Here is an 11,889-nt window from a genome sequence, read left to right on the forward strand (position 1 = left end):
GGGCGGGGCCAACGGCTGGCGGGCCGCTTGCGCCACCTGCTGGCCGGGTCGTGTCAGCCAGGTGCCAGCCTGGCCCGGGCCTCCCAGGTCTTAGCATGTGGAACCTGCGGGGCATCCGCGGAGCAGCCCCCAGCTCGGAGCCCGCCTGCCCTCAGGAGGTACAGGCCCTGCCGGGGTTTGTTGGTAGCCGAGGGAGGTCAGCGCAGAGCGGCACCACCCTCCCGAAGTGAGGAGAGGTTCGGCCACGGGTGCGGAAGCGCAATTTGGGCCGCGCAGGAGTGGTGGGAGGAGAAGAGGGAGGCGGGGTTGGGGGGCTTCGGGGAAGGAGGAGAAAGAGGAAGCTGCGACGAGCTGCTTCCTTCTCTCGCTGCTGCCCAGCGCCCCACTTCCTCCTCCTACTTCTATTTTCTTTGGGTGCTATTAACCCTTATAATGCCTACGGCCCCGCTGGGTGAACGGGCACGCCGACCCCACTCCTAGGGGAACGTTCCCTAGAAATTCCCAGCCAACCCAGACTTGAAGCGCTGTTCTTCCGGCCTTCGGCCTGCTGTCTGTCCTTGAGCCCACAGCGCCTAGCCAGCTGTCACTTCAGGTGGGTCCCACTTTCCTGGGGGATATGGAGTGGGGTAGTTACTGCCTCCGAGGTCAGGAGCCTCTTCTTGTCGCCCTCTTTTTGACCACAGAAAGCATGGCAGGCATTGTTACAACCCAAATTGCAATGATCTCTCCAGGGAATCCCAGAAGACGCTGCACTCCCCAGTGCCTCAGTTTCCTCGTTACAAAGTGAGAATGAAAGATCTGCGGAGGCAGACCTTGAAATGAAAAAGTATCCCTAGGATTGAGAAAGCGCCAGGCTGAAATCTCCACTTCCACTATTGAATGGGCCTCTGTCACAATATCTTACAGGCATCCAAAACCCGCCACTGGGTCATGCGTTGTTGGTGAAAAACCGCAGCCCTACCTGAGGCTTTGAGAGATGCCACCACCAGTAACTTTTCTTTTCCTGAGTCCTTAAATACCAAGAAAAAGCAACTTCCTCAAATGGACAGAAACAGAAAGTACCCTTGTGGGAGTGCACAGGACTGGCTCCTGCCTGTAGTTAGAGACGGAAGGGGCTTAGTGCCCACCACCTCCCACTCCATCCACCAGCCCCACCCCACCTACCGCTGTGCTACTGGCAAGGAACTGTCAAGTCTGTGGGGGACTGGAAGAATGCTCAGAACACCCCACAACTTGATGAGTGGACAAGGTCTCTGGTTTCTATCATCTCAGGCCCTACTTCATCCACTGCAGTAAATAAGTAAATAAATAAATAAATAAATAAATAAAGGCTTTTGGAGGAAGAGAAAGTGGAAGCAGCCTCGAGGTGACCAGCGTAGGAAGGAAAAAGTAGAACTTCTGTAGAATTGGTCAATTGACTCAGTCTTGGCAGCTTGAAATCTTAGATTAGGAGAGTATCTTGAAAGGTAAAGAAACTACTGGAGAGATTATGGGAAGTTGGACTTCTTTCTTATAGCTGCTGTGCCAAAAAGTGAAGATTGAAGAGAGCTCAAGGAGACTGGCTCACTCCAGCGACCTAAACATCTGGCAAAGCCAGCTCTGTCCCATGCTTCAGAGATGAACACTTCTCCACCAGCAGCTGGCACCCAGATGTTAAACTTATAAGTTATTCGTCTTCCAACACTGAGCTCTGCCTGTGTCTCCCTGCCCTACAGCGCTGACCACCAGCCAAGTCTCAGGAACACCAGCAGATCTATTGGCAGAACTTAGAATGACTGCCACACAGCAACTTCCCAAACTCCTTCCTGAAGAACTCTAAAAGGGTGTCTCTGTCACTCACTGAGCACCTACTTGCATACCACTCTATATAGTTTTTTTTTTTTTTTTTTTTCCAGTACTGGAGATTGATCCCAGGGCCTTCACACTGAGCTACACCTTAGTCCTGAATTTGCAATCTTTCTCCCTCAGCCTCCCAGAATGCTGGGATTACAAGCGAATTCACCATGCCTTGGTCTTCTGTTGCTTCATTTAAAATGTCTATTTGCTATGGCTCTCCTCCCTTTCATGGCCTAATGTTTTCAAAGAGGAGCCTGATTTGTGTGTACTTCCTCCTGTTATATTTATTCCTCAGTGCTCCAAAAGAAGGTCACCAAGAAAACCCCAAATGCCAAATCCAGTGTTCTTGTTTTCTTACCTCACTACAGAGCTTGATGTTATCTTTCCTTCGAAATTCCCCCTTCAGCTTCTGAATTTCCTCCACCTCTAGCCACTATTTCTGTTTGTTTTTTCTGGTCATACTCCCTTCATCATTTCTTAAAGACTGGAATGATGTAGGTTTTATGTGGGGCTGCTTCTCTTCTTTCAGACAATTTCATCCATTCTCTTTACACTCATCCCTCTCAAACTTACAGCCCAGACTTGCGTCTGGAGCACCAAGTCACAGTCCTACGCCATCCTACTTCTCAATAGCCTCATCTCTCAAAGGTCCCAACTCCTCACAATCTCGTACTGGAGAACAAGCTTACAATGTAGGAACCCTTGAGGGACAGACCATGCCCAACTGATAACAGATGTTAACTTGAAAGTTGCATATTCTGGACTTTGTAAGTTATATCTCGGTTCATAAAATGTGGAAAAAGAAAGTCCACATTGGACGTTCATACCTCATGCCCTTGCTCATGGCAATGGCCCTGCGTAGGTGGCCTCTGCCCACATATTTACTGGACTGATTCCTTATTGGGTATTCAGGATGATCAGCAGAATCATCCCAACTGCTGACTGTTCTTGGGTAAATACAGATTCCTTCTGTAAAGATGGGCAAAGAGAAAAATTAAAGGTACAAAAGCAGATTCAGACTTTCAAAAGAAGGATACACAATCAAAGAAAATTAGTACCCTTTAAATTTTCACAGAAAGGAAGAAATTAAAACTTTTTTATTTATGTTTTCAATGATATTTCTCATATAAGTATAGTAGACTGAATTAGTAAACCATGCGCTGAGATTAGGAAACATTTTTTGTTTGCTAAGTTTAAAGTACAAGGGCCGGTCAAATAGCTCAGTGGATTAAAAGTGCCTGCAAGCAGGCGCAGGGGTGAGGGGGTTCGATCCCCGGAACTGCAGTGCTGGCCCCGCTCCTGGGGCACATTGAGACAGTAATTGAAACTGGGCATGGTGGCACGCACCTATAATCCCAGCTCGTAGGAGGCTGTAAACAAGCAGAGCGCTACGAGTCCAATCTAGTAGTGAGACCCTGAACCCCCTGTAGACCCTTCCCTAAAATGCAAAAAATAAAAAAATAAAAAAAATTAATGTACAGAAGAGACGGTGAACAGAGAAAGCTGAATGTGTGAATTAGAACATATACCTGGTAATTTCTAGAATTTCTAGAATTCGAGAAAAGATAAAAACTACTAGAGACAAGATAAGCTGTGAAGGCTACTGAGATCTAATACCCCTATTAGTAGGAATTCCACAATGAGGGGAGAAAATATGTGGTAGAAGAAATTTTCTCTGAACTGAAGAAAGACTTGCATCTTCTACTCAAAATCTGAACTTTCTAGTATGACACAAACGACTAAAAAGTTGACCAGAGAAAAGATACATCTGAAGTTTTGGAAATTATCAGACTCTCTCATGGAAAGGTCTCTGTCCTGACATCTATCAAGATTTTAAAAATTGAACTGGACTTTTTTTTAAAAAAAAATACTACAATAAAGAATAGAACACACTACCTTTCTCCTAAGATGGAATGGAACAAAGGAAAATATACATGCATCTGCTCATTTGTATAAAGTGAAACACAGGAAGAAATTAATGAAATTAGTTACCTACATTAGGTAGTGGAGTTAGCATAGAATGAGCGAGGCAGTAGGACTTGAGATAGACACAAGGGGAGAAGTGGCAGTTTTCCAAAGGTGCTTTTTTGGTTTTGTTCTGACTTCTAGAATGAAGATAATGTGTCACATATCCCCATATCCTCCTAAAAGTAAAATTAAGTGGTAGAAATCTAAAGTGGAATGTGAGCTAATATTGGAAATGAATGAGGAAAAAGGAGACAAAATGATAACTCAAGTAATTCAGGGAAACATCTTTTGACTACACACTGCAGAGCAAAACGTGAAAGACTATAGCACATGGTGATGGTTTTGCTGTTTGAGGGTCTAAGTAGTAAATCTTTCTGAAATGCATTTAGCCATTCCTTGTAATATTCACTAAGATTGGACAAATAAGTTAAATATAAATGAGGAGATCCAGGTTTCTTGATGTTGATGAAAGAAGTTACAGAATGTCAGGCATGGTGGCACACACCTCTAATCCCAGCATTCGGGAAGCTAAGGCAAGAAGATCACTGCAAGGTCAAGGCCAGCCTGAGCTACATAGTGACACTCTATTTCCAAACAAATAAAAAGAAAAAGTTACAAATAAGGGAAGGCAGAAAGCTAGAATGAATCAAGGTGTTACACTGGAATCAGAGATATCAGCATGTATTCGTGGTTTTTAAGAAAGAGAGACTGCCAGGCATAGTAGTGCGTGCCTATAATCTCAGCACTTTTCGAGGCTGAGACAGGAGGACTACAAGTTCAATTTTAAGCCCAGACTTACCAAGATCCTATCTCAAAATACAAATCAGAAAGGGTTAGGGATATAGCTCAGAGTGAGGGCCCTGGGTTCAGTCACACAGACAGAGAGAGAGAGAGAGAGAGAGAGAGAGAGAGAGAGAGAGAGAGATTAAAATACTTAGAAACAGATTGTGTGTTTATTGCATTGCCCTGTCTGCTGAGAGACTAGAAGTAATGATGTTCCACCAACAACTGGCACTCCTAACTCCAAGATCTTAGTTTCTAAATGTTATTCTCCAATAAAGGGAGAAATAACTAATTGAAGATCTAGGAAAAGATTAATCTACAGTACCTTGTTATCGTAAAAAGGAATGAATCAAAAAATGAGACTTGACAGAAGAACACAGGAACCAATTTGAAGGAGCTCTCGGTAATGAAATAGAGGACATACTGAGTAACACCCTAGATAATGATGGCTTAGAGTATGGTTTATGGAATAAAGGAAATATCTTTGAGAGTATATTGACATAAATGAATGAACAAATAAAACTAAATGAGTAAATAGAAGGGATAGTCCTTTCCACACAATTCTGCTGATACTATAGAAAAAAAAAAGCAATATATGATTGCTGTGTTGGTAGACATCGCAGTAATAATTTTTCAGGTATGAAGGGTCAGCAGACATGATGCTGCATGCTGGTAATCCTCCTCCCCTGCGAGAGGCTGAGGTAGGAGAATTGCTGCCAAGTTTGAGGCCAGCCCACATTACGTAGTGAGTACATTCAAGGCTAGCCTGGGCTATATAACAAGAGTTTGTATAAATAAATAAATAAATAAATAAATAAATAAATAAATAAATAAATTTGACGCAGGCCTGGTGTGTGAGTGAGACTACCTGGGGCCCACCGGGTCCTCATTCGACCCTAATCCCAGTCCTGGTGTGGAACCCTGCAGCAGAGCTCCCTGCAAAGAGGCTAGACGCAAGACCCACCCAGCTGATTCAGGAGCAGAACATCTTGCCAGAGAGGCACAGAGGGTTCAGCTCCAAGGACTGCAGCAGGAAGAAGTGGAGCACAGCAACCAGACCCAAGTCATACCTACTTGAACAAGCTTGAACTTGATAGATTCAGACCTGTGCTAAGGTAATAACTCTATCTAAGCTCTACACCAAAGGTCAGAAGACAGTGCTATACAAAATGACAAAGAGAAGGAGCAAAATGCATTCTCAGGCCCTGAGCCCACCCAGAACAAATGCAGAAGACACTAGCATAGAAGAAGTTGGCAATCACACACTGAAATCTCTGAAATAATAGTGTTGGAAGTAAAGAAACAACTGAAGAAAGATATAGAGGAAATCAGATCAGAAATAATTTCTGAAGTAAAAAAAACTATAATAAAAGAAGTAATAAATGCTTATAAAGAAAACACTGATTAAAAAAATAGAGCAGAATATAAAAATAATGGAATCCTTGAATAAGCAACATAGGAAAGAAATAGAATGCATGAAACAGATTGAAAGTGCTATACAGAAAATTAAAACCTCAATCACAAGCTGGCAAAACCATTTGAATGAAAGTGAAAATAGACTTTCAGACCTTAAAGATACCATTGCAACTAGTGAAAAAGTAAGAAAAGATCTCTTAAAATCAACTAGGATGTAAGAAAAAATAATTCAACACCTACAAGACAATGCAAAGATGAATGTGAGACTAATAAGCATCAGTGAGAAAGAAGGAGTCAATACTAATGATATAAAAAGAATATGGGCAGAAGTAAAAGCAGAAAACTTCCCAAATATGGGGAAACAATCTGACATTCAGATAACTGAAGCATACAGAACTCCAAATAACATCAACTCAATTAAAAACACTTCCAGACATATAATAATTAAGATCCCAGAAATTCAGTATAGGAATAGTATACTAAAACCCGCTAAAGAAAAGAAACGTCACATTTAAAGGAAAACACATCAGAATAACAGCAGATTTCTCTTCACAAACCATCAACTTTGTGCGATATCCTATCCCCAAACTGTTAGAAATGCTGGTCATTTATTTGCCATTCCAGTGTTTATCTTATGTTTTATTCTTAGTAATTCTTTACTATCATGAAAACTTTTTCTTAGTTCAATTGTTTTGAAACATTTAATTTTTAATTAATTATTTAATTTTCTGAATATTGCTTAATCTTAATTTTTGTTTTAAGATTTATACTGTATCTTAGACTTACAATCTATTTAAAAGACATGGGATGATATTTTCTCCTAGTATTAGAAACTTTAAAAAGTATATTTCCATTTTCCATTGACTTTATATTACTTCTTCCTTGTCTTTTATACACACACACACACATACATGAAAAAGATATGTGTATAACCCAACATAAGATTGATACTGTTTTGTAGAAATCTTTAATGACCTTTTAAACGGGTTCATCTAATATATTTTACATAGTCCTGCATAACTATCACTTTGATAGCTCTTTATTGTTTATCCAGGACCATACAGCAACTTCTCTTGCCTTCTGAATTATGCTCTTTGTTATTTCCTATATCCTATGTCTGGAGGTATTAGAATATTTTGAGTTTGTATAACTGGAAAACATTTTACGTTTAGTTTTCACAGGTATGTTTGCTAATTATACAATTCAAATAGGACAGATCTTTTTTTTTCTTTCAGTCCTTTAGTCTAGTTTCTTACACACTTGGTCTTTTTTTTTTCTTTCTAATGTGGAATAATATGCTATTTAATTTTGTTCTTCCATAGCTAATATTTTTATGTACATGCTTTAATGATTTTTTTCTTGACAATAAATTTTGGACAATTTCTTTTTTTTTGTATCTTGGTATGATTTTATTCAAATTTCTTGTGCAAAAGGTTCATTTTTCTTGGAAATGTGGTGTTATAAGTTCAACTAAATTCAGAAATTTTAGATCTTTAAATATTTATTGCCTACCCCTTTCTACATTGAGAGTTCTAATTATATGAATATAAGTTTCTTGATTTTGACACAGAGTTAACTATTATATGACTGATCTGTAAAGTCTTCATTTTTATTTTGTGCAATTTTTATTGTTATATTCATTTAAGTTTGTAAATAATTTATTTACAATGCATGATCTATTAATCTCATGCTATGTATTAGTTTCAGAAGTATTTCTCTAAAATTCACTTTGTCTACATCTTATATCTTTCACATTTCAGTATTTGTGTACAATTTTTAATATTATATATAACTATTGATTTTCAATAAAATTAATAAAAAATAAATAGAAGAATTAGCTGGGCATTGTGGTGCATGCCTATAATCCTAGCACTTAGGAGGCTGAGGCAGGATTGCCCTGCGTTTGAGGTCAGCCTGGGCTACAGAGTGAGACCCTGTCTCAAAAATAAATAAATAAATAAATAAATAAATAAATAAAAATAAGAGTCTCATGCTCTAGCAACTGAGCTAGCTGGGGACTTTATAAAATAAAAATAAAGGGAATTGTCAGTGGATGCTAAATGTAGTGAACCAAAATATAATGATAAACGTGCTATTGTCTAAATGTTTATGTCCCCTCCCCGAAGTTCATATTTTGAAACCTAATGCCCAAAGGTGATAGTATTTGAGGATGATATGTTTAGAGATGTGAGTTGACTATAATTTGAATTATGCTAAAAATTTTAAATAAAACATAAATAAATAAAGCCAGCCACCAAGACCAGGTGTGGTGGCACACACCTGTAATCCCAGTGCTGGGGAGGGTGAAAACAGGAGGATAACTATGAGTCCAAGCTGCATAGCAAGACCCTATACTAAATCTACATATAGTATTGTGGAAGAGGCCTCAGGGATCTGTATAGCTCACCACTTGAGGATATTTATAAGGAACAGGACCACTGAACACCAAACCATCCATTACTTTAATCTTCAACTTCCAGCCTCCGGAGTTGTGACAAGTAAATGTTGGTTGTTGATACCAAGTTTATGGTCTTGGCACAGCCACCTGAACAGACTAGGACATGTGCGATATTCACTGAGTCAAGTATCTCTCATGAAATATTTGATAGTAAGAAGAAGATGGGAACTTTATGCTGGAAAGACCAGGCACAACACAATAAACCAAGAGAACATAGGTATAAGGAGACAACGTAAAATCACATTTTGTGATTCGATGCACTAAGAATGATGTGTCATTTCTATAATATTCTTGCTGAAAGTGCCTTACCTTGATCTGATTGTAAGAAAAATCAACCTAACCCAAACTGAGGGTCATTCTACAAACTTCAACCATGTCAATGATAAGACACACAGAAACTGAAAAAAATCGTGTCACAGATTATCATACAACACTCAAATGTAATGGAAGATTGTGTATTGAGTCCTGGATGAGAAGGAGGACATTTAGTGGGGCCACTGATAAAGTGTGAATAAAATCTGTATATAATTTAATAATATTATATCCATCCTGGGCTGGGAAGATAGCTCAGCTGCATAAGTACCTGTTTGGCAAGCGCAAGGTCCTGAGTTCGATCCGTGATACCACACACACACACACACACACACACACAAATTATATCCATACGATTTCCTACTTTTAATAATCATACTATATTATGTATGATGCTAGTATTGGGAAATTCTATACTTGCAGTATTTTTTATAAATCCAAAACTACTTTAAAATACAAACTTTTTTTAAAATCAAAAGTTAAAAGGTACAAATCTTAGAGACTTCTGGAAAACTGTATATTTTCACTTAACTATATGTTAAAATTACAGATCAGTTCTGTATAATGTAGATAAAAAATCTGGAACAAAGTAGGTACTAATTGTGTTCAGTCTTTGAAACAGTAATGCACCATGCCAAAGTAGGGTTTGTCAGGGAATGCTGACATCCTAGAAGAGGATCCCTGAAAAAGAAAGAAAGAAAGAAAGAAAGAAAGAAAGAAAGAAAGAAAGAAAGGAAGGAAGGAAGGAAGGAAGAAAGAAAGAAAGAAAGAAAGAAAGAAAGAAAGAAAGAAAGAAAGAAAGAAAGAAAGAAAAGAGGATCCCTGTCCTAAAGGTGTGGGGACAGATTTAATGTCACAACTGGACTTGTTACCCACAAACATCTGCTGGTGCTTTGATTTATTTGAAAGTCAAGGGATCTGTGAGAAAAGGCTTTTTAGTGGGTCCTGGGATGTGATATGAAGTGCAAGCCAGAAGTGGAATCTTCTTCATGGTCTCAGTTTGTAGCCCAGGCTGCCCTCGAACTCACAGTGATCTGTCTGCCTCAGCCTCCCAAATGCTGAGATTGCAGATATGTATCACTATGCCCAGCTGGAATATTCTTACTAGGAGAAACAGGAAAAGCTTAAGGTCTCTCTAAGGGGGGCCATTTGAAAATGTAGATCAAACGTGTGAGAAACTGATGGAGTGGGTGCTAACCTGTACTCCCGTTCCTTCCAAGTTAGAGTTTTTTGTATTGCTAGTGATACAGATGGGGCTCCTATTCCAGAGCGGCCTCTGTGGCAGTTAGATTGTAGTGTCAACTTGGTTGCTTTTGGGTTCTGTCTTGGTTACTTTCTCTTATTTCTGGGACAAAATACTCAATACACAAAAATTAAGGAAGGAGAGGTTTATTTAGCTCACAGTTAGTGTAAGTTTTAGTCCATACTCAGCTGACACCAAGGCAGAGTGACACATGGAAGAGGGCAGCAGCTCATGACAGTGAGAATCAGCAAGAGCAAAAATGGGGGAGCAGAGGCTGCAGCAGCTAGCAGGCCTCTCTCCCTCCCTTATATTGTATTCAGGCTACCTGCCCCAGGGTGGGTGTAGCACTCACACCCATAATCCCAGCACTGGATCATGAATTAATCACAGACCTAGAAGCCACCCCAATGACTGCATGAGGCTTTGGGGGGACAATTAGATGCAAACCATAGCAGAGTCTGCCCCAGAAAGTGAGTTCTGCCCCCAAGAATATGCACATTTCTGCATATATCTGGGTGGTTCGTGGAGGTATGGTCTTAGAGGTCTATGTCTGGTCACTTGACCCTTTCTCTCTGGCACTGTCTGCTCCGCTTCTCTAGTGCAATGAACTAAACATCTTTCTTCCACCACACCATCACACCATGCCATCATGATGTTTCTGCTTTGGTCCCAGCTTACCATGTACTGAATCACCTGAAATCATGAGCCAAACAAAATATCTCCTTAAACTGTGAATGTTGGAAGGGCCCGATTAAAGTGCCTGCAAGCAGGCACAGGGGTCTGTAGTGCTGGCCCCGCCCCTAGGACACGCTGAGATGGCAATTGAGACTGGGCGTGGTGGCGCATGCCTGTAATCTCAGCACTTGGGAGGCTGTAAACAGGTGGATCACTACAAGTCCAATCTAGTAGTGAGAACCCGATCACCCTGTAGACCCTTCCCTAAAATACAAAAAAAAAAAAAAAAGAAAAAAAAAGAAAGAAAGAAAGAAAGAAAGAAAGAAAGAAAGAAAGAAAGAAAGAAAAAAGTGTGAATGTTGGGTATTGTGTTCAGCAACTGAAAAGCTTATTAATACAGAAAATTTGTAGCAATAGTGGGGTTGTTGCTGTCAATGTACTTAATCATATGGTTTAAAGCCTTTGGAACTAGTTTATGGGAGGAGTTTGGAAAAATTTAGAGACACTGGCTGGAAAAGCTTTAGAATTCTTGTAAGCAGAACTTGATGGATGATTCTGACATGAGCTCAGAAGATCAGAATGCCGATAGAAAAAGTAGGCAGTAAAGGCAAATCTCAGGAGATTTCAGTTGGGAACAAGGACTCTATTGGTAGTTGGACAAAAAACAATGTGTGTTATGCTCTAGCAGAAAATTTTTCTATGTTTTGCCCATGTCCTGAGATTTTGTTGGAGACTGAGTCTAAGGTTGGTGTATTAATTATTCTGGAAGAGGAAGTATCAGGACATCCCAATGTTTAGATTGTGGCATGGTTACTGCTGACTTGCTGTTATCCAGACTTATAGGAAGACTTGGGGGACAAAAAGCAGAACAGAGAATATTGGAAAATTTAAATTTTGGCCCAGAAGGAGTCACATGTAAAGTTGGGACCAAAAGAAGCATGATTGCTAAAAAAATTAGTGCCATTAAAAAGAAATTGAGGGCTGGTGAGATGGCTCAGTGGTCTAAAGCACCTACTTTGAACAAGCTTAGCAAAGCATAGGGACCACGGTTCAATCCCCCAGCACCACATGCCAGCCAGCGCCGCCCCCTGGTGGGTTGAGCTGGTCACACACACACACACACACACACACACACATAAATAAAATTTAAAAAAAAAAAAAAAGAAATTGAGCATTTGTACTTTATACAGGAATGAGA

This window comes from Octodon degus, unplaced genomic scaffold (genome assembly GCF_000260255.1).
Source record: "Octodon degus isolate 3935 unplaced genomic scaffold, OctDeg1.0 scaffold00098, whole genome shotgun sequence".
Lineage (NCBI taxonomy): Eukaryota > Metazoa > Chordata > Mammalia > Rodentia > Octodontidae > Octodon > Octodon degus.